Source organism: Coturnix japonica, chromosome 2, assembly GCF_001577835.2.
Source record: "Coturnix japonica isolate 7356 chromosome 2, Coturnix japonica 2.1, whole genome shotgun sequence".
Taxonomy (NCBI): Eukaryota; Metazoa; Chordata; class Aves; order Galliformes; family Phasianidae; genus Coturnix; species Coturnix japonica.
In genome coordinates this window covers 103,111,894-103,138,911 of record NC_029517.1, presented here as the reverse complement: position 1 = coordinate 103,138,911, position 27,018 = coordinate 103,111,894, and the positions used below count along the sequence as shown (strand labels likewise).

At 38.2% G+C, this 27,018-nt stretch overlaps 3 long non-coding RNA genes across 4 annotated transcripts; 1 reads left to right on the top strand and 2 right to left on the bottom strand.

Annotated features, from left to right (window-relative positions):
- Positions 1 to 521: 521 nt before the first annotated feature.
- Positions 522 to 2,708, bottom strand: LOC107310270. The gene is made up of 3 exons (XR_001553541.2): positions 2,499 to 2,708; positions 1,719 to 1,812; positions 522 to 919 (listed from the first exon to the last, which is right to left on the bottom strand). It is a non-coding gene; the product is annotated as an uncharacterized LOC107310270 (long non-coding RNA).
- Positions 1,809 to 26,440, top strand: LOC107310271. The gene is made up of 5 exons (XR_004306230.1): positions 1,809 to 2,023; positions 12,223 to 12,485; positions 15,499 to 15,625; positions 22,388 to 22,496; positions 25,910 to 26,440. It is a non-coding gene; the product is annotated as an uncharacterized LOC107310271 (long non-coding RNA).
- On the bottom strand, positions 3,673 to 8,759 carry LOC116652962. 2 transcript variants are annotated; one of them, XR_004306231.1, is made up of 4 exons: positions 8,655 to 8,759; positions 8,056 to 8,149; positions 7,368 to 7,448; positions 3,673 to 5,526 (listed from the first exon to the last, which is right to left on the bottom strand). It is a non-coding gene; the product is annotated as an uncharacterized LOC116652962 (long non-coding RNA). The 2 variants fall into 2 exon arrangements; XR_004306232.1 differs by having other exon boundaries at positions 7,368 to 7,413.
- Positions 26,441 to 27,018: the final 578 nt, after the last annotated feature.

Below are 27,018 nucleotides of genomic sequence, written 5' to 3'. Positions count from 1 at the left end.
TTCTCACTCTAGAAATGTTTGATTAAGTGTCACTCTTAGAAAAGGGAATTAAGGTTTTCAAGTGCAGAAGACAGTGCTGGTAGATTCTTCTCTATTAATCATACATGCCAGTGTGATAGCAGGAGGAAAAGGCTGTGCTCCATCTCCAAAGCATTGCTGACAGCCCTGGGACCACATTCAAAAAAGAAGAGAGATCATTTATTGTGGGGCAAGGACAGGCTTTTCTTCATGCTTTTAGCATCCAAAGAAAATCCAGCATGGATTTTAGAAGGTACAACCAAACAGCTGCTGTAAGTCTCACAGGAGTAGCAATGACACAAAGAGAATAGCTGTGCTTACTCACAGAAAGTATAAGAAGTTGAATATTGGAATGTGAATGGATAAGAACAGATATTTTGTTATTTCTCTCTTGTCAGACATCGTAATTTGATATCTCTTGCTGCAGGGAACAAATTGCCTTGGTTCTTGTTCCTTTGTAGGGATAATATTGACCTTACTCATGTGCTTTGAGAATAAGTACATTGAAGATTGAACAGAATTTAATGCATATGACAATTAGTTATTAAATGAGACCAGTAGATATATATTTTTTGTCATGTCTTCAGATCAGACAAGTTCAGAACCTCTTCTCCATTTTTTAATAGATTATACAAGCCTCAAGACTTTGACTTTCTACTCAGGAGAATCCCAAACTTCTGATAACCACAGAGCCTTTTTCACTATTTTTCCTCCTTTGCTGTTGGAAAGTAATGCCCAGCCATTGCTTTTTCTTGAGATCTCTGGTGTAATTCACACAGTGATAGATCAGTAGTTCAATTATACTAACACATGCTTTTTTGTTCAAATATTCATTGTATGTTTGCCTGTTCTCCAGAAGGAATTAATTTTAGATGGTGAAGGCCCCTGAATCTTGGTCAATCTAGAGAAACAAAGGGGTGAAATAAGTCAGGCATATCTTTTCTAACAACAATACAGAACATCATCACAGTTTAACTTCTTGAGATTTAGCAATTTAATGGGAAATAATGATCATAAATTTCACAGTGAACTGCAGTTTCAACTACCTATTTTACCTCAGATGGTCTAACTGATTAACAATCTAATTAAACTCAGAATAATTGTTCCTAACCTGTTTTTAGCTTTGAAGATAACTACTTCATTTTTGGTCCTGAAAGAGAGCTTATGGGCCTAAAAGCTTTTCTTGCTCTATTACAGATCCTATTTTTCCTACAAATCTCACCTTGCATTTATTGCTGCATATGAGCACAATTGGCATTCGGTTGAATATTCAAAACTACTTCCTTTCTAGAGCAAAAAATAAATGTGAACTCTCATTGAGGTCACAGCAGAGGACATGGAAAATTAATTATACTACCCATAAATCTAAAAAGAAGCCATCTCATATTTATTTTTAAGCTCAAATGCCTGCAATTAAAAAAATAATATAAATAAATATATATATATATATATATTGTTTTTTTAAATGGCTTTAGGAAATGTAGTGTTAGCAGTTAGACAGAAGACTTCTCTTTCTACAAAATGACTACAAGCTATTCTTCCATATTCTTCATGAAAGACAGCTTTCAGCTCATAAACTGTCACCCTACTTCCCTTTATAACAAGTAAATTGAGTTATTATCTTCAGCCAAGAGTAGGTAACTTCTAATGTTCTTTGCTTCTGCTCTTCAGTTTTAGGTTGTCAGAGAAGAGCTACTGACCTGATAGTTAGCTGATGCTTTCATACAGTAAATATTTGTTGTAGTTTAACTCAACAGGAAGCTCAGCACCACCCTCTATGATGGCATAATGCATCTGTGGACAACAAACAGAAGAGCCACTGATGTCATCAGGGCTTCAGTAACGCCTTTAACATGATTCCCCATAACATCCTTCTCTCTCTGACACTCTCTGACTTAGAAAGATATGGACTTGAAAGATGGGCTGTTCAGAAGACATGGAACTGGTTGCAAGATCATACCAGAGCATAGTTGTCAACAGCTCAATGTCTGGATGGAGGTCAGAGGTGAGTTGTGTCCCTCAGGGGTCAGTCCTGGGACTGATATTCTTTAATATCTTCCTAAATTACATTGACAGTGGGGTCTCAGTTGCCCTCAGCAACTTTGTGGATGACACTAAGTTGTGTTATGTGATTGACATGCTTTAGGTATGAGGTACCATCCATAAAGACCTAGACAGGCTTGAGTAGTGGGACCAGGTGAACATTATGAGGCTTAATAAATCCAATTACAAGGTCTTGTACCAGGTTTGCACCAGGACTGTGACAGCTGCCACTATCAGTACAAGCTGGGGGATTACAGGATTTAGTGTAACCACTCCGAAAAAGACCTGGGAGTGCTGGTGGATAGCAAGCTGTAATTCAGCAGTGTGCCCTCACAGCTCAGAAAGCCAACTGTGTCCTGGGCTGCATTCAAAGAAATGTAGCCAGCAGGTTGAGGGAGGAAATCCTACCGCTCTTCTCTGTACTGCTGAGACCTTACCAGGAGTACTGCATGCAACTGTGGAGTCCTCAGTACTGGAGAGACATGAACCTGTTGGTGAGCAAACAGAGGAGGGACACAAGAGATCCAAGGGATTAAACACATCTCCTACAAGAACAGGCTGAAAGAGCTAGGTCTATTCAAATTGGAGGAGGCTTTGGGAGATCAGAGAGCAACCTTTCAGAATTCAAAATGTTCTATGATTCTGTGACAACACAATCACTGACCAATCACCAACCAATGCCTGAACATTTTCTGAGCAGTGACACCCCCATAGCCAATTCCCCCAGTTTTGTAGTTTTGCATGATATCACACAGTATGGAATATCATTTTGACCAGTTTAGATCCTGCTTCAGTACCCTACAAGCTCCTTGTGCACCCTCATCCCCTCACTGATAGGGCAGCACAAGATGCTGAAATTTCTTTGGGTCTTTGCAGCCACTGCTTGGCAACAGCTGAAACATCTCTGTGCTATTGATACTGTTTTCCTCCTTAGTCCAAAACACAGCCTCATACCAGACACTATGAAAAAAATTAACCCCATTCCAGAAAAAAATGACAGCTGGTTCCATATCTCTATTCTTCAGACAAAATGCATGTATGGATAATAGTGCATTGCATTAGAGATACTTTGGTTCTGAAAAATAAAAAACAATAAAAACATGGAGACTGTAGGCTACTGTATATATTTTTACATCCAGCTGGAATCACTTCATAGGAATACACAACCCTGTACCTGTGCTATGAAAATCATTTTTTGCCTGGAAAAATAACCACAGTGAACAAAGGAATGGGACTCATTGCATTTCTGAGGGATTTGTGGGATTTTGTGATTCTATGCAGTGGAAGGAATGGAAGAACACATATCTCCATTACATTTTATCCTTAAATTAAAACAATATCAATAGCACAAATAAAATAGAATAAAGTATGCCACTTATATCCAGCTTATACCCAAGACATGTACTGGGTCAGCATTTCTCTTCCAAAGTTACCTGGACTTTGTATGTGACTTCTTGTTACACTTTCTGCCTGCCGTCTGTTTTTTTAATTCTCTTCAACTACAGTTTTCCTAAAAGGTACCCAATGAAGAAGTTATATTTGAACCAAGTCTTCAATATGCAGACCAGTGTCTTAAATACCATAGGTGTCAATAAAAGAGAGCATCACATGTTGAAATAGAAATTGAGATTTTTTTCCTTTATTCTGTGCATGTGAAGCATTTTATGCTTTATGCAACGTTATCTAAAAAAAAAAAAAAAAAAAAAAAAAAAAGATTTCTCCACTCTTCTCCCTATCTCTAAAAGTAAAAAGAACTTGTGAAAAGATACTGAGAAAAAAAAAAAAAGAAAAAGAAAACATATTTGGCAAACTCCGGTCTTTCGGTCTTTCTGGCTGCAAAATACTCCCTCACCAAAGTCTCAGGGGATGTGCATAACTACAAGAACTGAAACTGCAAACAGCTGTGGTGTCACAGGCTATCACATGGCTTCCTATGATTATCACCTAAACAGACAAACAAAAGAGGAAAAACTGTTATCAAATTCAGAAGGAAGGAGAGTGGGAGCACTCTGCCTGAAGTTTTGCCTTAATGGAGAGTCATCACAGCTAGCTTCATCCAGAAAAGCTCTAGTGTACGAGACAGCCAGGATAAGCAGACACATCACATGTCAGGGCATTAGCCTGGGATTTTCTCTTTTATGTCATGCTTAGGATATTTCAGGATGAACAAAACATTTTAACAAGTTTAGGAGTCATGGATAGCTACGCTGGTTTTCAAACATTATTTTTGTCATTTTCATTGACTGGAAAGAAACAGGGATTATAGACAAAGGATTCTGATTGCACAGAGCTTCCTCAGACAGGGCTCTGAAGGTTTGCCATAAAACACTTACTGTCTTCCACAAGGCCAAGAGGAGCCAGGAGAACACAATTTAACCATGATTCTTTTCGCAGCAATGGAGAAAAGCAAGAACAGAAGTATAGTAATATTTTCTAAAATTGCAAATGTATATAAAAATCACATTAAACAATATGCTGAACTGTCATGAATGCATACCCAAAAGCTGCTCAGATCAGAAACTGAACAGAGTGTCCAAAAGAACTCTGCATAGTTACATCTCAGTGACGTATTACTGCTTGACTGAACCATCATTCATGTAAAACTTCCATTTGTAAGTGTTGCACTATTTTACTTTTAAAAAATAAAAAATGAAAATAAATAATGGATCCCTAGTATTTCTTTGTGGCATCTGCTTTACCAAGATAAAGAAAACAAAACAAAACAAAGCAAAACAAAACATGAGAGTTACAGAATTGTTCTAGTATGAATGGCCTGAATAAGAGCTCTTGTCATTCTCCTATCTGTGAGATTACAGAAGAAACAATCATTTAAATTAATCTAAATTTCCTAAATAAAGAAAAAAAGTAGATATAATTCCAACAAACTATACATTTAGTGGGTCTGTCTCTTGAAGTCATTGCACTATATACTTCTGTAATTCAAGACAAACAGAAGATAAAGGCTTACAAATTCAAATTCAACACATGTAATGAAACAGATACAGCACAGTGTGTCTTTTCCTAAAATTAGGACTGTGATAGAATTCAAAATTGCTAAATAAGCTTAATTCTTGTCTCACATTCTAGGGATGAACCCACAGCCTGAGCTCTCCAAGTATTTATGAGCACTGGCTTTTAAGACCAGTGCAGCTTCCAATCTATTCCAACTCCTGTTAGAGCACAGTCAGATAGTACTTAAAGTATTTACACTGATCTAGGAAAGGTCCAACCTCCAGACTCCCATAGGACATGTTGGGAAGTTTCAAGGCTTCGATCTTGTGCTCCAGGCAGGCACAAGCAATAACTTTATCTTCATATAATACCCGTTCCCTCTATTCAGTGATGAAGAAGCAGAAAGTCTTCCAAGGAAGAGAGCTGGAGGGTTTCCTTTGTAGCTGAAGGGTCCTTGGACAGGAATGTTGCCTCTGCTTCAGTCTTCTGGCGCATTTGATGTGGGGGTTATTGCTGGGTGAGAAAGAATACAAGGCATGGGGGGTTTCTGTTTTGATCTAGGGCTACTTTTAAGCTAAAATTTCAGAAAACATCATTTATCTGGTATATAGGGGCCTTCCCTCTATTAAAAAGGACTTTGAGATGTTCTCATTCACTCTCTTTTTAAGTCTGCTGAAGTTATATAGAATTCATGCTAACTTGCTGTTTGAAGAGAAGAAAAGAATTACTTTCTTCAAGGGACTACACCAAAGCACCAACAGCCAGCCAAGCAGAGCTAGATAAGTAGGAATTTATGTGCTCCAGGTTAAGTGAAAGACAAAGGCTTCCAGAGACCAGAGTTCCCTCCAAGGCAAGGGAAAGTGAGGCAAAAGTCGAAATGGTGCATGAATGTGAACTATAAGGATGGTGGATGCACTGTGGAAAGTTCAAAGGTGCAAAATGGAGCTAAAAAGTAACTCAAGACCAAAGCCATAGGTATCATCTCTCTATTGGCTTTGCTCTTCCTAAACTTGCTGGTAGTGCATGAGAAAGAGATGATGTGAAATCTTCTACAAGTGACAGGGAAAACGAATGTTTAATGTGAAAAAGAAAGTATCCATGGAGGGTGCGGAGAGGGTGAGAAGGGCAAAGGGCTGCAACAAGATTACATTTGCTGCAGGACTATAAAAGGGAATGAAAGAGCCAAGCTGCCAGCTGCAGTACTCAAAATAAAAGGATATTGTAGCAGTTAAGGTGCAGAGGTCTGGGTGTGAGTACTAGTTGTGACCACTTGTGATGAACAAGAGAAGTTGCAGTTTAAAGATATTCTGCAGAAGAAATATTTATAATACTGCCTCTGGGATATTTCATGCAGGTGAAATGCAGCATATGATTTCTGGTTGTTCCTGTGTTGCAAACAGTAAATGCAAGTGATATATGTCTAATTTTACACTATTGCAAGTGTTAAGGTCTTTCAATAGGTTAAAAAAAAGCAAACAACCTGTAGTAGATGATATTAGAAATAAAGGCTCTGTCTGTTCATACACAAACAGCCTTAGGTTAAGAATTCCCTCACCACAGAGGAAAAGTGTCACAAGGTCAGGCTTCAGGTGAGATCAGTCTATGGGCTGTACATCTATACTGCACTGCAGCTGAAAATTATGCAAGGGAGTAATGACTAGCACAAAGTAACAAGTGACAGTGACACATGCAATGCTTTTGCAGAGTAAAATATCCCGATAACTCAAGATAGTGTATTAGATGTAAACAGGAAATAAACTGGTTTTATCCTATGTTCAAGGTGCTTGGTTAATGAAATAAAAGGATTTCTCATTAACCTTTCAGACTGCATCCAAAAATTAAGAGTTCAGCAGGATTAGATCAATCTGTGACACATGCACACTTCCTTTGCCCTGGTCCATTTAGTTCCTTATGACAAGGTCATACAGATGATATCTAAATTTCTTGGACTCAGTTGAAAAGAATTACTTTACTCTTGGTCACTGCCCTTTCAAATTTGTCCCTAAGCTGGCATGTTCTCTTCATCAAGCCTTTTATGACCCTCTGTGGAAATGCATGAAAGTATTTTCCATGGAGGGATAGAATGCAGAAGCAAGAGTTAGTGTGTTAATGTACTAAGTAACTGTAAACAAAACAAAACAAAACAAGAGAGAGAGAGAGAAAGGCCCAAGAATGTGTGCACTGAGTGCTGTGACATCAGGTCTAGTTCAGTCTGGAAAAGCAGATTTACAGGTGACAGGCAGATATGGTGACAGACAAGGTGCACAGCCAAGGCCACAGCCCCTTCATGGCAGAATGCTTTGGGGAACTGAGAAGAAGGTATTGCTGCTATTTCCAGTGTTCAGTTTACTCACTCAAAACTGTCCATCACATCTTCTGTATCTCTCAGTGTTCATTCTTCTGGGTAGAAAAGAAAACAACTCAGGGTTTTCAAACTGTAAAGAGTTTTGAAAATATTTATAATATTTAAAGGTATTCTGTGACTCAACACATTGAATATACAAATCAGTTTTTTTCAGCTACAACTCGTCTTCCTACAGTTCTGCTTTTTTTTTTTTTGGTTGGTTGGTTTTTATTGTCATTAAACTGACTTACCTCTCCTTCATATGCACTTAGTTAAAACATGCTTTCCTGACAGATCGTCAGCAAGATGGGAAATTCAGAACGAAGCCCATGTAAGGCAGTCACTCACTTTAGTGTTTTGAAAAGTATGCTCAACTAAGCAACAAACAGTGTTAAATTTCTACCAAATAGTTGGACATATTTAGCAGCTTCTTTTGTTTGAAAATAACTCACTGAAAGACTCAAAGCTTTGCAGATTTACTTGTCAATAAACATTAATGTGCAAATTGTTCGTGGAAACATCTTGCAGTCTATGAGCAGCTCAGACTCTTTGTTGCTCCTGCTGCCTGCTCAGTGTTAGTACCATCACTCACAGCCATGCTAGTCACCTGGCTGGGTTTCTGCTTGCTCACAGAATGACTCCTAAAGAGCTTCCAAAGGCCACCTGATGTTTTAATTCAAACACGTTTGTTATCTCACCTATCATGTTTGCTTCTCACAAACACCCTTCTGAATGCAGGTCTACTCAGCAAATATTGATGGAGGCAGGGGAGGCAGTTTTTGAAGCATTTGCCTAAGGCAAAAAATGTAAGAATCAACTCATTATTTTGTGTACCACAATTTCAATGTTTTTCAGACAGATATCTGCAAGAAATCTATTTACAGAGAGAAGAAATTCCACAGTATCTCCACATCAGGACCCTCTAAGAACATCTCAACGTGGACAGCCAAGAATTGAGATGTTTGGCCTCCTTAGGCACTTTTTGAAATTCTCATTCACTGTGGGTTTTTTTTCCTAACAAAGCAATAGTGCTTTTCCCTCAGTCTTGTTCATCTTGGCTTATAAAATTTTCATAACATAACATTTTGGGGTATCATCTTTCAGTTATAATTAAATTCAGATAACTTGTAATATGCTTTTTCCTTGGGGATAGCAAATTTACAGTAAAAAGAAAAAGAAAAAGAGAAGGAGAAAGAGGACTGTGCATATTAAATGACAGGGTGAACTCTCAAATTATCATAGATTTAACATTTACATTTTTCAAGGTCATGTGTCAAATACAAATGAAATAATGAACCTTTGTTACTCCATGGTATCCCATGCCAGGCAGTTTACGCATCAGCAACAATACAGAGGTTTTGATGAACTGCACTCCTGCGCCCTGCTGCTCTAACCTGGAAGTTAAAAAGCCAGCAATTAAGTTTCCAAAAAAGAGCAAGAAAGCCAGGAAAAAAATAATGTGTCTATGAGCTGCCAGTATTCTTAATTGCAGAATTGTTACTTAGCACAGAACTAAATAAAATATGCAGAAGAAAGGTAAATGGACTGGAACAGGGATGTTAATGAAAAGGTTGAGTAGGCGGCAGTGATAAGTTTCACATCTGACCCTTGAGACACCTCAGGAAAACAGCAAGTTGGGAACATGGGAGAAAAAGAAAGTGCTGAAGGAACAGTTATTTACACTCCCATGATGGAGTGTACAACAAAAACATGCATCAAAGCTACTCTTTCAGAAGACATAGGGCTGAGTGAAAGAACTCTGACCAAATTGGATGGTTTGTTTTATTCTAAACTATGTCACTACGGTAACTTCCAGAAAGGTTAGTTATAGTTAAATATTTGCTGCAAAGGAGGCTTGTATTATAATTCAGCTTAGGATGTTGTATCATTAGAGAACCATTTTCGCTTGGTACATGCATCTTTTCCTTTTTTTCTGCTCTTCTTTCAGCACGGAATAAAACAAAGATATAGATAATTTTTCTGTTCCTTATGCTTAACTGGGAAATACAGTTTAGTCACCTACATCATTGTCATGAGGGCCAGTTAATCTAGATATGTTTTTGCAGCAGAGTCAACAGAAAGACTGCTGAGCACTAAGAGCATATTGTATATGCTATGGAGGCAGTTATTGATCCCTGGTGCAAGAGAGCTTGAGATAAGCCCACATTTGGGATTGGTACCCAACAGAATTTTATGAGGTAAGCATTTTGTTCCAGATTTTTGGGTGGTACTTTTGAGAACGAGGCTAACCAAACCCCTACAGGTCAGTTCCATGAATTATTGTCTACCACGTATGTTTGAACCATATGTTTAATGTCACTTTTGGGAGAGCCCTAGCCTTGTGGGTGTCTTGCTTTTCCATGCACCAAACTAAGCAGAGGCCACAGAGCCTCCAGCACTTGTGTGATTTTTATAGTGAATTCGGTTCTATCATTCCACAGCATAACCACGGCATCAGGTAGGAGAAAACTATTGAAAAGCTGAAAGGCCGCTTCTGGCATTCTCTCTGAGGTGAGGTCTCAGAAATTATAAAATTTGTACATATAGTCTTGGTACATCATTATCTCCTTGGGACTAAGCTTGAATATCAGTGCAGTCAACTTGCCTTTTTCACAAATGAGTGGCTCAAGGTGTCTGTGTTTTTCTCAGGAACTCAAGACAGAAAGATTTTGTTATGTTTGGATATTTAGACAGTAAGCAATAAGTACTTACAAGATGATCACAACCACCAGTTATATGTAGATGTTCTCATCTTCACACACATAATATATGGGAGATGCTTCCTTAGTCTGGCATTTCTTGATTAGAACATTGTCACCACAGTATAGAATTTAATACCTATGAGGGGTGGAGGAAATATAAAAGAATTAACTGGCAATTCCACAACAAAGGAATAGGCAAGTAATAATGATAGCAGGAAGCAAAAAGTATAGTGATCTTTAGAACTTACCTGGCAAGTAGGTGAAACTCATATCTGGGCTTTGATTTGGGATCTTGGCTTGCATTTTAGATCTCAGCAGTAGTTACATAGCTTTATTCCTTAAGTATCAGATAGTTGGGAACTTCCTATACCTTTTGTAAAGTTCTTTTCTGAAGCTACTTTTAGAATTCAGAGCCTTCTTCAGCAGTGACTGCAGAAAAAAAGTAAAGGATCCTTCTCCAGCAACCCCTTTTTCACAATATGCCTGTTACTGAATGAAACAAACAGTCAAATAGTGTAGCAGAATATCCAGCATGTCAGTCATTTCATAAAACGCATGAAACTTTTAGTCATTTTGCCAAATGAGTGAGTGAAGGAGTCATTTTGAAAAATGACGGAAAATTTCAGTCATTTTGTGAAATGACTGGTTCCGTGATACCTCTAACATATCATGCGCTAAAGAAAAGGCTTAGGGAGAAATTTCAAAGCAGATAATGTTCTTCACACCCCCTCTTGTGGCTATACGAAATAAAACCATAAAATACTGTGTTTTACTGTGTTCTTTTGTTTAAAAACTGCAGATAGTTCAAGAACGAAATAAGAATATGTGGAAGCTCTTGTTTTGCAGGAGATCATATTCTGATGTTTTGTATTCTTCCTTGAAATAGTCTGGCAGAGAAGTTAATTTACTCTCTTTAGTAACAGAAAATTTTGTTTGATCTGGATGCCTCTGCAGAGATCCAGGACAAATAATTTGCCAAAAAAGGACTGTGACAATAGATTCACTAAAAATTTTGCGTCAGCTGTGATTATTTAATATAAATGTATGTGTCATATAGCTAAGTGTAATCTTTGGTTTGCTTTGAAAACCATCCTAAAGTTTTCTAGTCTTCCAGTAGAGATGAAACAAAACGAAAATCCAGAGAATGATTTTCTTAGCAAATGCTTATCGTAGAATCATAGAATGGTTTGTGTTGGAAGGGAGCTTTAAGATCCTCTTTAGCCCACTGCTATAGCAGGGACACCTTGCTCTAGACCAGGTTGCTCAAAGCGCCATCCAGCCTGGCCTTGAATGCTGCCAGGAAGGAGGCATCCACAACCTCACAGGACAACTTCTTCCAGTGTCTCACCACTCTCACAGTACAGAATTTCTTCCTAAAATCTAGTTAAATCTACCCTCTTCCAGTTTAAAACTATTTCTCGCTGTCCTGTCACTACATGCCCTTACACAAAGTGTCTTCCCAGCTTTCCTCTAGGTCCCCTTCAAGTTCGGGAAAGTTGCTATAAGGTCTTCTCGAAGCCTTCTCTTCTCCAAGAGTCCCAGCACTCTCAGCCTGTCCTCAAAGGGGAGGTGACCAGCCCTTTGATCATCTTTGTGGCCCTCCCCTGGATCTACTCCAGCAGCTCCAGGTCCTTCCTGTGTTGGGGGCCCCAGAACTGGACCCAGTACTCCAGGTTGGGTCTCATGAGAGAACAGTAAAGGGGCAGAATCACCTCTCAACACACAGGTCACACTTCTGTTGATACAACCCAGAATACAGTTGGATTTCTGGGCTAAAATCTCACATTGCCAGCTCATGTTAAGACTTTCATCAACTGGCACCCCAAAATCCTTCTCCCCAGGACTGTTCTCAAGATAAATGCTGATCAGTAGCTATCCAAATCCTAGCAACTTTGGACAAAAAAAAAACCAAACAAACAAGCTGACTATTGGGTAAAGCTCAAGTGTTTCCTAAGAAGAAACCAAATAATTGATCCACTGATAAGATTTGAATTTCACTGAAATGATGAGTTAACAGAGTGACAGAGATCAGGATAAGGAGGGAGGTGATCATGATTTACTGTGAAAATTATTTCTTAATTTCAGAATACTTTAAAATTCTGAGGCAAATTAAGGCAGAAATTTTGGTCAAACCCTTACATCTCTTGTTCTGTCTTCCCATAGAAGGAAATCTGCACATTGTCTCTGGGAAACTGACTAGTAAAGGATTGCTTGAAAAAATTATATCATACCTCAAGTCCCTGTCAAAGGGATAATGCCAGAAGGAAAATGAAGTCCATCATAAATATTACTTGGTTTGGATGATACTCAGAACAATATCAGCCCCAGCATTCTCTGAAGGTCTTCAGCACAGAAGACTCTGGACATCATCCAGCTCTGTGGTAACTCATCTTGCCAACATTCTCCTCTTCTCAGATACCCCACAGGTCCTCTTATTATTATTATTATTTTCCATTTTGTTTCATGAATTTCTTTTAAATAAAAGTTTTATCTAGTCTGAATAAACTACTTTCCTTTAGACCAATTGAAGATACATTTTTCTGAGCAAAAGAAATGTGATATTGATATGTGATATGTGATATTCAGCCTGGAGAAGAGAAGGTTGCGGGGTGACCTCATTGCAGCCTTTCAGTACCTGAAGGGAACTTACTCCCAGGAGGGCAGTAAACTCTTCGAAAGGGCTGATAATAGCAGGACTAGGGGAAATGGTTTTAAGTTGAAAGAGGGAAGATTTAGGTTGGATGTTAGGGGAAAGTTCTTTACTAGAAGAGTGGTTAGGTCCTGGAACAGGCTGCCCAGTGAGGTTGTGGATGCCCCGTCCTTGGAGATGTTCAAGACCAGGTTGGACGGGGCCCTGGGCAACCTGATCTAGTAAAGGCGTATGTTTGGTGGCCCTGCCAGGCAGGGGGGTTGGAGCTACATGATCCTTGAGGTCCCTTCCAACCCGGGTAATTCTGTGATTCTGTGATTCTGTGATTGAGAGTCAGAGGACATTCAGTTTTCAGGGATCTGAGATAACATGGTAGAAGATGCCCATTTTATTTTATGCTATTTTTCTGGCATGCTGACTAGCTACAGTGGTCAGCTACAAAAATACTTAATACAGAGGAATCTGATCTAGTTCCTAAGAATATGAATGAACCTCATAATTTAATATTGTAGTAGTTTTAAACACCCTAAACAGGAAATCATTTAAAAATATAACCTGAAAAACATGGTTGGTTGCGATTTCCTTGGATTTCTTTTCTGTATGTCCAAAAGCCTGACTGTTATTAATTTCAATATATTTCACTTAAGGGATAAAGGAAATAGTTTGCTAAGTCTATGATATATAAATTTGTGAAAACTAAACTGAAATAATTTTTTAATATGAAAAATTAGGAGGACTTTTCAAGGAAATATTAAACTATTTCATTTTGGAAATGCAATAATAAAATCAGTTGGATAATGTTGTTTTTCATCTGAAATAAAATCATCATACCCAGAAAAATTCATACCATCAATAAGGCAGGAGGGATGAGTGCAGTGAGGACAAATCAGGACTGGTCCAAGGATCTGCAGCAGAGCAGACCAAGTCAAATTCTTCAGTTTTCCAGGTGGTCTTCTCCCTAAAAGACCTAGAGTAGATGCTGGCTCAGGGAGGAAGCAAGCACCACATTGGAGTGCTGTGTGAAGTGTGGTGGCCTCTACCTCCCTGTCCTAAACCCTGGCACAATCCCCAAAGCCCCATATAGCCCCTGCTTTCCTCTGTGGCTTTGGGAAGTTTTGGCCTCACAACGGGTTTTGTGGGCCCTTCAGGTGTTGACGTGTCCCATGCCTTGACAGTAGCATATGTTTCATGGTTTCCCAGTGATCCCCACAAACATTTAAAGAAGATGCTATAATCCTGAATAAAACATCACACAGTATTTAGTGTTTCCATCCCAGCAGTTTTAATTAAGCCAGCCAGTTCATACTACACATTTATCAACATTAAAACCAGCATTATTTGCTGAAGTGAATGTAGACATGCAGAGTAGTAAGGTATTAGTAATTACTCATAAAATGCACTGTCCATATATACAGCTACACTATTGATTTCCAATATTTAATATTCCACAGTGACCAGATGAAAGCTGGCTACACTAATGAAAATACAAGTATATTATTCTTCATCCCCCAGCCAACATTTGAGGCATTTATTTTTATTTAACTAACAGAAGATTGCTAAAGAAAAGCTCTATCCCTAATCCAGAAGACTGGGAGAAGAGATACTGCCCCTCTACCGTGTGCTGGTGAGACCTCACCTGGAGTACTGCTTCCAGGTGTGGAGTCCTCTGTACAGGAGAGACACAGAACTGTTCGAGCATGTTCACAGGAGGGCCACAAAAATGATCCAAGGAATGGAACACCTCTCCAATGAGGACAGGCTGAGCATAAGGAAAAAGTTTTTTACCATGAGGGTTGTGAAGCACAGGAACAGAAGACACTAAAGGTCAGGCTGGTTGGAGCTGAGCAACCTGATGTAGCTGCAGATGTCCCTGATTATCACAGGGGAGTTGGACTAGATGACCTCTAAGGGTCCCTTTCAACTGAAAAAAAAAAAGAAAATCCAATTCTATGATTCTAATAAGTTTTCAAAGACTGCAATACTTTGCAGGTACTTAAGGGAGAACAAACCTTCTGAACACTATCTGTCTACTTTATTTAACTGTTACTTTTAAAACCTGCTGCATTTTGCAACTATATCATGTATTTTGGTGTTTTGCTCTATGAGCTCTCAAAGTTTGTTCTCGTAGTGGTGTTGTGCTCAGACAATGTCATTATTATCCACTTTCTGCTCTAGAAGTGAAGTGGTCCTTAATTTTTTCTGTTGCTCACATCATGAAAATGTTTTTTCTGGGTCAAATTCATTTTCTTTCTCAAGAGTATATAGTAGGTGGACTTCTAAATGACTTGACCTTTCTATGTGTGTTTTTCTTGAAATAGTTTCCTAGGAAAAGAAATGTTTTGCAATGATTCTAGCTCAACATTCACCAAATCTCCTCTGTGTTCTTGTATTATGTGATTGGACTTCAGGAAGGCTAACTTTAAAGAGCACACAATTTTGGTTGTTCTCACAGACGTCAACTTTTCCTGGAAATTCTGCCATTGATTTCCATGCAAGCAGTTTCTGGTAAAGACTGACTGCATTTGAAAGCCTTCATCAACTCAGATGCTTTTCAGGTGGTCTCTGTGCCCAGAAGGAGACATGCTGTAAGATCAAGTCCTGGTACCAATTGTTAACTTGATTCCAGACTCCAACAAATATAGTATTTAAATACTTGACCACAAAAACTACAACATGGAGTAGATTATAGACAGCAGGAAAGATGCCGTTTTTTTTTCCAAATGAGAATGTGAGGTAAATTGTTGACTCACAAAAATGTACAATGCATACTTTTCTTAACTTTTCCATAGCAACTGAGAACAGACAGTGGAGAGATATTTCATCAGAACAGATTGAGAAAGTTAACTTTTCCAAACTTCAGATCTTCTAGAAAGCACATAAAATTGACGTTATTTGACTGTCTCTTCCAATTGTCAGGTAAGAGCAACTTGGCATTATTTCTATAACTTACAAAAACATTCGGTCTACTCATCATTTCTATTTCTTTTCTTTAAAATTTTGTTTCTGTCATTTACACTGCTTTAAGATGTGACATTTTAAGACCCATACTTCCTCTGAAAACAATGCTTCAAGGTGCAAAGCAGTTCTTGAAGATCAGTTCTGTTCAAAGCTCTGATGTTATTCCCAGTTGCACCACCCTTCTGTCCTGTCTCCCGCACTTTCAGCAGTAGACAGAACATAGTCTGCAAAACACTAGGAATTTAATCATCATGAATGAGGTTTGTCTATCCATTTGAAAAATATGTAAGAGATCTTGTTTTGGCAAGAAGTAACCATTCTCATCAAAGAAGAGTTGAGGTTGTCTTAAGGGATCTATTTTAAACCCTGTGTTTAAAATTTCCATTAAAATTAATGAGAATTACTCTGTTCTTACCTTTGACAATTTGGGAATCCAGTGTTTTTAGTATGAAAAAAGTTGAGTCTCAAGAAACAAGTCACCTCTCTGCGCTGCAGAATGAAGACTAGAGGTTTTACAAACCTCACAGTCTTCTCTCCTGGCAAAATTGAGGTGCTACCAGATGTGAGTCAATTAAAGCAATGTGAAAAAGTTGATGATTTGGCTTCTTGGCTAAATCTCAAGTAAAAAAAAATAGGTTGCTTTGGATCATGCAAAAATGGTTGGGTTATTTGTGGAAAATGAAAAATATTGAAAAAAAATTTGAAAATATTTTCATGATTTTTCTTCTTTCTTTTTAAATTTTTCTTTATTTTTGGTCAAAAAAATTCAACAAACATATAAAAAACTTACAAAGAGTCTTAGAACACTTCCACTTAATTTTGTAGCAAACAAATCACTCAAGCAAAAGATTTTCATCACCTTTGGGAACAATACACATCATTTTTTCCACATAGCTTTCCTGAACACTAGTAAGCCATTAGCCATATTTGCTGCTTCTTGCATTCAATTACCAAACACAGTGTGCTTGCCAGACCAGATTTTCCACATGAAAGTGTTCAACATACTTTTTTAGTATTTTATTGGTTTTTTTTTTTTACCCTATTCCAACAACTGGGTTTATTTTATCTAAATAAGGGGCACCATCCGTGATCGTTTGGCTTGACACCAAAAACTTGAAGGACCCAAGTTCTTCATTTATCTTAGATGAGATGAGTAATTGTCTAGTCTGGGTATCCAAATTACAGCACTTAGACTGTATCTCAAGAGTGCTGGAACTCAGTTCTTACTCTATTTTTAATTTCAAAACATACCCACATCATTGTATAATTGTGCTGTCTTCTTCAGAGCAATAGCTTCAATAGCAGATGCACATCAGCAATGACGGATACTTAAAAAAAAAACAATAGGAAAGGTACTTTAATTAATTAATACACTGGTAGAAGCAGTTTTGGATGCAGAACCTATGGGGGAAGATTATGAATATTTTGTCTGAATGCTTCTTCTGTTTCCCAACAATTCTGTAAATATTTTAATACCGTAGAAAAATGATGCATCCCTGATGAAAAGTTAAGAGACAGGCAATGGAGGGGAAAAAAAAAAAGTGATTTCAACCTTTGTACTGTTTCCTTCCTAAAATAGGAGATGTAGCCTGGGGCCAGGCAACTTCAACCTTGTTAACAGAGCCATGAGCATCCTCCTAGGAATGACAAGAATTCATTGCAGGCTCACCAGAGCCCTGTAATGGATTCAGCATTAGGCTTCAAATGCAAGAGTTGAACTCGCATGGGCCTGCAAAAGGCCTGGGTTGCAAAACAAGCAAGAACAAAAGCTCTGTGCACAAGCTCCTTTCCTGCCTTTTTTTTTTTTTTTTTTTTTTTTCCCTGAAATGTTCCCCTTTTTTGCAGGGCAATCACCTATTTCAGTATTCACCAGCTTCCTAATTCTATTTAAATGTGATAGATGATGTTGGGGGAGGATAAAATATATGAAAAGGTTGAAAATATAGCTAGCAAAACGTGACAGCGCATTGCTGCTCTCAGTATTCTTTTCTTCTCTTTTAAGCTTTCAATTTCCAATGTGGGGAAAATATAAAATAAACTGATTTCCATTCTACACTCTATGCTTTGCTGAAATTCAGAGAGTAGGACCCCTGTGTATCTTTTTAGGGTATCTGAGATTTCTGGAAGGCAACAGAATATTCTCTATTAACCTGCAGTATGTCAATGGCAAAAAGCCTTATTGTAGTTCTCCTCTTTTCATTTTCAATCTGCTCTTGCTGGAAGGGATAATCTCCTTAGTCTCTGCTGGATTGGATGGGACCTTGAGAGTTCCTGTATTACTTCTTGGCCTGCAGGTTACCATGCTCTTCCCAATGATATTGTACTGTGTCTTGCTGATAGGGTTGCAGAACCCCCTCCCCCTCCCCACATCCCATTTTTCACCTGGTATGACACAGCACTAAATTGTCCCATTTACACAGATTGGTTCTCTGGGATGTCTGAGGACAGCTCTCCTCCCAGCCTGGCTCTATCTGCAGCATTCGCTTTCCCTTCTATTGAAAGAAACTTAGGGAATTTTCTCTGGGAGGCAAGTCAGAAAGCATGGATACTGTCAATATGGGACTCCAAAATCCTTCCTTCTTTGCCCCTTGGATGTTAAAAGATGTGTGAGAGGCTTCTGGTCAGCTCCCTCTCAAGGTTACTTGAAGGCCTTTTCAGATGGCAGCAACAAGCTATGAACCACAAGGTTGAACAAAGTGAGGGCTGTACACTGGCTAAAGCATTCCTGAAGCACCTTCTCAAACTCACACAAAACACAAAGTCTAGTACCAAATCCCAGTGGAAAGCTGAGTTTAAATTAAGCAACGTGGATGTCAGATTCTGTTGGATCTGTACAAAGGCAAGAATACTGCATTTTGAGAGACACTGGAATGATAATACCAGGGGAAATCAGTGTGTAAGCTGTCTGACCTCTTTTTTTTTAGTTTCTTTCCTCCCTTACTATCTCTCCCCTCCATCCCCGAAGGAAGTTAAGGATGTTTTTATAATGTGGATGATAGAGACGGCTGATCTGCATAATGAAGCTGAAAACAGCCTGCTTGTGTTGAAGCTCCTCCCCTTCATGCTACATGCCAGAAGATATTTGCTAAGAACAGAAAGGGAGCTGCAATGCAGCATTTTCCTCTGGAACTTTGCAGCTGTATTACAGTTCCAGTCACACCACAAAAAAAACTTGTGTTTACAGTATTTAAATCAAATTTGAATGGTAGCTGTTAAAAGTAGGCAGATGAATCACAACATGTCCACTCTTACTCTGGTGCTCACCCACCCTAAGGCTATTGTGCCTGACTGAATTACTTTATGTTCTCTTACAATTAATTTTCCTATTGTTTTATGGTGCTGCTTGCCTCTGATAATTGCAAGTCCTTAACACTCAGCTATTTAAAAATAAGATGCCTGGGTGAAGAATTAGAGTTAATCTCAGAAGGGGAAGGTACTTTGAAAGAAAGCTTTGTGTTAAAATCATTGTCTCTAGTTTTGTACAGTGCTGTTTCTTAAGGATGATCACAATTCTTCTGCTTCCCAAACAGTACAATGTCATTAGAAGGTCAGTTGAGATGGCTGTATCTCTCCTCCAGAAGTCAAAGCTGGCAAGCGTTTGGTAACTCCCAGCCCAGGCAGTGAAGTAACTGTCTTTTCTTCTTTGGTTCCATATTGCTTTAACATTATCCAAGCTCAGTAATGCAGAATGTTATGAGGTCATTTTCAATATGCTATCCTGCATCCAATGCTTCAGTGCAGTGTTCCAATTTACTCATGAATCTGAATTCCAAATAAGCGAGAAAAAGTTACTGCCTTGGTCCTGTTCCCACTCCCAGCCCCTCTATACAGGTATTAGTTTAATGCACCAAATCTCTCCTACAGCTTCAAAACATACTGCAGTTGCAACTGAGAAGAATAACAGTGCTCTTCGTTTAGATCCCTACAGAAACAGTCACAAACCAGTCAGCATAATTATCAGGCTCTGGTAAAGAAAATTCCTGGATGAAAAATAAATCAGTGACAAGGATAAAATTCAGCTGATGAAAAACCCTGACAGAGCTCTGGAGAAAACTATCCCGATATTCTCGTGCTTTAGATGCACTAAGATAGTTTGTGTAAAAGAAGTATATTTGAACGAGGTTTGCAAACAGAAATCTCAAACTGGATTTTTTGCTCTATCTTTAAAAAACAACCTCCTATACTCTGGATTTAACCACTGATTTCAATAAAGCCAGAACTCTCACTGACAGCAATGCAGCCATTTCTCTCTAAGCCTCATGAATCCTTAACTTCCCACATGTGTTCACAGTAACAAAACAAAAGAGTGGAAAACTGCATATCCACATATCTCCTATAACATCATGTTTCAGTTGCATCTTCAAACATGATGGCTGCAGGCATGCTTTGCACCAAACATTCTCTTTATATTTAAAGTTAGAGCACACATCATCATAGCAATTGGAAAAGGTGATGGCTGTCACATGCTCATTTCTCCCCTTCTTCATTCTCTTGTCATTTCACTAAGGAAGACAGTTTCATGATGGATTGTTATTTGAATGATCATCCTCTGATTTCCTGTGTCTTCTGCTGTGATCAACTCAAAACTGATTAGTTCTTGATTCACATGCACTGCGAATGTGAAACTAAGCCACAGTGCAAATGGGGATAGATTTCCCATTAGAGGTATACATACATCCCAAAATAGCAGGCTCTTTCCCTTGAAGTACCTATACATTGCTGTATTGCAAATACTACACAGCAGTGAGTTATTTATGACCCAGCCAAATCCTCTTACTCTAGAGCATGATAAACCCTACTGCTTTACCTCAACTGACCTCTGATGGAAGAAAATTAATCACTCCATTGTCATAAAGACTCTACAGATGTTCAGTACATGGGATCTTTCTGGATATTTTATTCTTCCACTGAGCTGAGTCTGCACTATGTAATCCCTAAACTGCTGACTGCTGAGAGGTTTTAGCCAGGAGTAGACCACTCTTTTTGAGCCTCTGCCCTTCTCTAAGTATCTGTTCTCACCCACTGCTACAGACAGAATATCAGGCTAGAAAGACCCACAGCCCAACTCATGTCTTCCAATCATAACCAGTGTTAAAATTCATAGTACAGTCTTGATACCAGAAATTGTGATTAATGTTTTCCAGTCCATGCTGAGGAGAGAAGGCATAGCAAGAAACCCTCTGCCCTAATAGGCCCTTCCTCCCTCTTCCCCTGCACACATACCACCAACATTCTTTCTTCAGTAACAGAGCTCATGGGAGCCCAGGAACCTTCCTTCAGCCCGTTAAGTGACACAACGGTTGGGATAGGGAAGAAATCAAGATGTGGAGAGACTCTGGGTTTGGGGAAGCCAGATTGATCCAGCTGAATTAACATGGCACTGTTCAAATGCAGAGCAACTTTCATTATCATAATACTATTTGTTGTGTCAAACTATCCAACAAATGTTTTCTGCAACCCTAATTCAGCCACCTGATTGTTTATGATCTCTACCTATGAATGCTGCTTTCAGCGCACTGGGAATACTCTTTTACTGTAGTCATTAGCATCAAAGTGTTAGCCTTGTAAAAAAGGGTACACTGTTTATTCACACACACACAAAAAAAAAAAAATGATAGAGGAAGAACCCCACTGTACTTAATTACCTAAAAAACACATATTTGAAATTGCCTGTGAGCATTAGTATTAGCCAAATAACTATTTAAAACCCAAATAAATGGCTCACTTCATGAATCCTGCACTTCACACATTTATCACCTTGCATCCTGCACTTCATTGTTCCACATGAAGCAGCACTGTTCCTTGTCTTCTATAGAGATATACAGGGAAACATTACCACCTTTGAGATAACTGTAATGCCAGTGATGCATTATCATTTGTGGAAAATGAAAAATCATGTACAAAATTCCTTATGTTTCACCATGTTGGACCAAAATTAGAAGTTCTGCTTTGTTGGTAGTGCAACTGCCTAAACAAAAAAATTCAACATGTGCATCAGTGAACTCTGATCCTACTGGATCCGGTATTTATAACACTACACAACATGGGTTTTCATTACAGAGAGATTCCATAGATCCAGTGATGGACGGGGAGAGCAGTGGTAGCCAACATAAAGAAACTTTCTCCATCTTTCTCGCTAACCTGGGACCTGTAAATTACATGGAATAGTGAAAAGTAAAAACACGTACAACCAAAATGTCGTATTTCTTATTTAGCATGATTACAATACAAAAAAACAGCTGTGATCATTGCATGCTCAAATGCTTGTCTATCTTTATTCCTTTATGATGTTGCAATTAAACTGTAGATTGCTATTAAATTTTCTTAAGTGGGACAGTATTTCATAGAAAATGCACATTTTTCTAATTCCCTGAACTCCTCCTTGAAACATCGGTGTTAATAAAACAGTATTAAATTAATCCTGCTGTAGTAATTACTCAACCTTAGTCCTAAGTTGGAAATGGCAATTAGGGAAGACCTTTTTCCCCCTATAAATGATAGCACCTACTTTGAATGTCTGCATCGTTGACTGCTTTTAGGTTTTGGTAGGTTACACTTTGATCAAGAATGGGAAAGATAGAGAATGCAGGGAGAGAACAGCATGTTCTGATCAAACAGCAGACAAATTCAGATGTCTTTATTCTGTCCACAGAAAGTTCTGCCAATGAAAATATATTAAAGCAAAATCTAATCAAGCTGATATAATCTAATATAATACAGGTACCAAGTCCAGCTGTACAATTTAAGGAAGTGGCTTTCTCATATTAAGTGGTCAACTGCCTGGAAAGAGACTGATGTTGTCTGAAAAACTCTTTGACATGAAATAAGGGTAAGATGCTCACCTTCCTGAAATATAAACAAATAACAATAACTAAACATAGGAACATATTCTATAATGGCAAAACAGCATCAAGGGAACCCAGTCCTGTGTCAGGACAATGTCACTCTTCTGACAATTTGAGTTTCTTTGTTTCCCTATGCATTTCTAATGCTCAGCTAAATCTAAGAAGACATGACTATAAAAGCCTTAAAATTCTATTCTTCATTAATCTGTATTAGGGCACAGATGTGCCAGACTTTTAACTCTGCATAAAGAAGGAATAAAGATATACCTTGTGCAGTACTGCTCCTTCACATATCTGGGAACAGTAAGTTCTTCTGCGCCACCAAGGCCAAATAATAATAATAAAAATTCACGCTTCTAATCCTTCAACAGTCACAAATTTCAGGATGTAAAAATAACACACTTGAGATGCAATAAACGCTCATTAAAATTAATGAGAATGATGTGATTCTTGCAAAAAGTACAGCATTGTCTTGTGAAGGAACTGTTTAGTCTCACAAGTGAGCTGAGAGTGTTAAGAAGTCTGGTGGTACCAGATAAAACACATGACAAAGCCGTATAGAAGGATTCATGTGGCCACCTGGAAGAGAAAAACCACATTTCTGTCAGCTCTGCTTTATCAGAGATTTTGTTACTCTTTCCACACACATATACTGAGAGCAGTTTTCACAGTCCCAGGGTTTGGGGATTTTATTTTTACTTTTTTCTTTTGAACAGGATCATCTCTCATTTATATTTCATACCCTGATTTTACCTCTTTGCCCTTGAAAGAGTGTATTCATTGCCAGGCAAATGATGAGAAGTAAAAAAATAAAAACAAAAAAGCAGTATGCTACAGTTGTAATGTTTGGATGTAGATACTGATAACTAACAATTCGGAATTGGATTTAAAACCTCCAAATCTAAGACCTAGTAATGACAAACATAGGTAAATGATTTTTTTTTTCAAGTGAAAAGAAAAAGAAAAGAAAAAAAAGGAAAAAGAAAAAGAAAAAAAGATAAAAATCTGCGTTTAAGGACTCTCAGTGATATCTAAAAGCCGTGAAGGAGAGTTGACTCAATACAGAAAATGCTGACTGTGGTCAGAGTTCTCTGAAATATAGCTACAGGTTCATCTTCTTATCCTTCTGCTGCCTCTCCCAGCACTTGCCTCACCTCTACGGGCTGGGCATTGGTGAAGGTAAGGACTGAGGATGTTTCTCACTATGAGATTAGAGGACTGACACAAATGGCTGCATTTCTAGCAAGGCTCAAGGTACTAACTAATATAGAAAGTAAGAATAAATGGAAGAAGACTGATACCATTCAAGCAAATCACTGCTTGCCACAGTGGGGATTTACCATAAAGAGTCATCTTGTAGCAAAATACAAACTATGTCAGTATGAGAAAGAATCTGAGTGTTTCCTGTAGATTCTGAATGGCAGTAAAGCAATATGGAAGGAGAATCAACTCCTGCTAAGCTGCGAGGTAGTAAGACCATTAACAATTATTATACAAAAAGTAAGTGAAAATAATTAATAGGAAAAATAAGAAAAAATACTAAACAACACTAGAAATATAGCATAAATACATTTTCTATTAAAATATTTAAGCACTACAGTGAGACAAGCCTGTATGTTTTACTTAAGGCAGGTCTGCATTAATTGCAAAATCTCAGACTTAGACCATTGCCAGATTAATCCCCTCTCCCCTCTGAGTAATTAAAGAGTCACTAGAGATTTAGATCCTATAGTGATGCCCTGGGACATTCCCACCATTTACCTCACGTCAAATTACCTGATAGCCAAGCAAGAAAGGATTGTCAAGCATGGGATCCTCAAAAGAAACGTGCAACATTGAATTGATTAAGCACAAAGGAACTTCAGTAATAATCATTCAAAGCATCAAAAAGACAGAGAAAAAAAAAGAAAGGAAAAGGAAAAAAAAGCAACAGCAAGTAAAGCTTGTTCAAAGTCAGATCACTAGAACAAGCATTTGTCTTGCTATGACATTATGCTTGATACTACACTTCAAAAGTTGAATAATCTCATGTCCTGATTACAAGGTATGTGATAAAAAAAAAAGAAAAATGCAAATATAAATAAAATAATAATAAATTCCTTTTTATGAAAAAGTACAATATACAGTGTTTATTTTCAGTCTTCCCAAGATTTCAGTTCCCACTGTCTTGTATTCAGATATCTTTAACAAAGGCAAGAGTTCAGCTACCTTAAAATGCTGCAGTAGAACATGCCAGCCAACATAGTGTAGGGAAACAGGTCACAGAATGCAACCCCAGCTCACTAAATCTGCTTAATGCAGACACATTCCTTTTCCACTTTGAATCAGTACCAAGATTTTCAGGAGATATGGAATATTCTGCTTTGAAATAAATGTCCTTGTGTCAGTAGTGCTGAGCTCCTGTTGTTTCATGAAAGTCATGAAAGATATGACAGAAATAGCTTTGTAGGATCAGGGCCAAACTACCTATATGGATATAAAACACAAAATCACATTTAGAAAAACTGAAGACAGATGTATACAACTAAAAACTTTTTAATAAGAAAAAATATTCTCTCTAAAGTATGTTATTCAAACTTGGCAATAGAGTGCTCATTTTTATTTTTATTTTTATTTTTTACCAGAAGACTGTAAACTAATATACAGCATCTGTAATCTCACAGTGATTTAAGCATCACTACCATTAACAGCCCCAATGCCTAGAAATTTTGGCCACAGTTCCACAAGTGGGATTGACGAAAGTCAGCAGTCAGAGCAGAGGATCACCGAACACAACAATACCTCATCTGCTCACTGGTCTCCCTCAATAGCTTTGCATAGCCTTTTCCTTGAATTATCTGAATTGCTGACTTAAGTATGTGGCAAAACAGATGCTCTTGAAGAAGTGGGCTCTGATACTTAGCTGTGTTAACACAGCGCATGCAGTGGGTGATATTATTCTTAAAAGGCTATAAACGATCCAGCCACTTAACAGAAATTAAGTGACGTAGCCTGGCTCCTGTTCAAGCACTGAATACAAGGAGCCTATGGCCTTGCATTTTATATCTGTCCTGCTTAAGCAGTGGAGAAGCTCAGCAATGTTGGACTCAGTTCAGTAAAGTAATTAATATTTGCCATTTTGGTGCCAATAGAAAAGAAATACCACAAACCCACCTCCGGTTCCAACATCTTATTAGGGCTACAAATAAAATGAAAGACAATTATCATAACCTAAGTGTTCCTATGGCATGCAGACTTCATTTCTGACATCACTGATTCTTTAATGTGCATTGCTTTCTTGTTAATAAAAAATGTCTCTTTTGTGAGTCTCACTATGAACATGTTATTACTACTATGTAAATTCACATTGTTCAAATTCTCTCTCAATCATTGACTGAGACTGTGTATCTCTTACCAGGTGGTCCATGGGAGGCACATTCCCCTTAGTGAAAAAGGCATTTCAGCTCCCAAATGGGACATAACTGCACAGGATGCGACCTGCAGGGAACCTGTGCATCATCTATCTTACTCTCAACAACAGGCTTTCTGACCACGATGTAATAGAGAGAGCATACCTCTGCAGCGTTTCCTGGTGGTACCATTAAACAGACAAATGGTGGTAGCCATTTGGGAAATGTATGCCTCTTCCTCTTTTCTCTGAGTTGCTCTCCATAGGAGTAAGGCTACAAAATCTGTGTCACAGGAGCAGTTGAACATGAAGGCAAGAAAGGCACAGTGTAAGTATGTATTAATACATCCTACTAGTGCTGCAAAACAAGTGACCATTTGATTTGCTGAGCACTGCCTATGGGGGACAGCTCTAGTGACCATTCCAGTGCTGCTGCACCAAATCTGGCATTTGCAAAATCAGAAGCCATTCTTCTCCTGTCTTTTCATCCCAGTCCCTGAGGGGATTCACTTGCAAATGAGAACAGGAGAGAGCAATTGCACAAGCTAAACACTCATTGCCTTTATATTTCACCTGTTGATGCATGGTATGCAGAATTTACTTACTTGTCTTTCTGCATATTAGTACCTGTGTCTCTAAGAATTCCTAAACATAACAGCCTTGACTGGGCTCTAATTTAAGGTGCGTGGCTGCCACATGGTATGACATTCAGAAAAAGAAAAGACTGCAGAAAGGGGTGAAAATGTGTGTTTCTTGTACTATTTCCTGGTTGTATTGGTATTATTGATAAGAATAATAATGGTAAACATCATACAGTATACATGTATGACTATTTATTTAATGTGAATAATCTACTACAGTTTTCTCAAGCCTGACAAAGAGCTAGTTCAATTACCCAAGTATTTTCTACTAAATTTGAAGGAATGTCCTTCTGAAAGAAATCATCTATTATGCATAACTAAAAGGCAAAGAAACATTTCACCATAATGTCTTTACAAAATGTTACAGCTGAACTGTTAGGCCATAAGTGGAGCCATGTTAATAGGCTTTTTCTGTAGCAAATTTGTTAAAGATAGCACAGCAACAGCAAAAGTAGATGTTAAACTGCTCTAATGAAA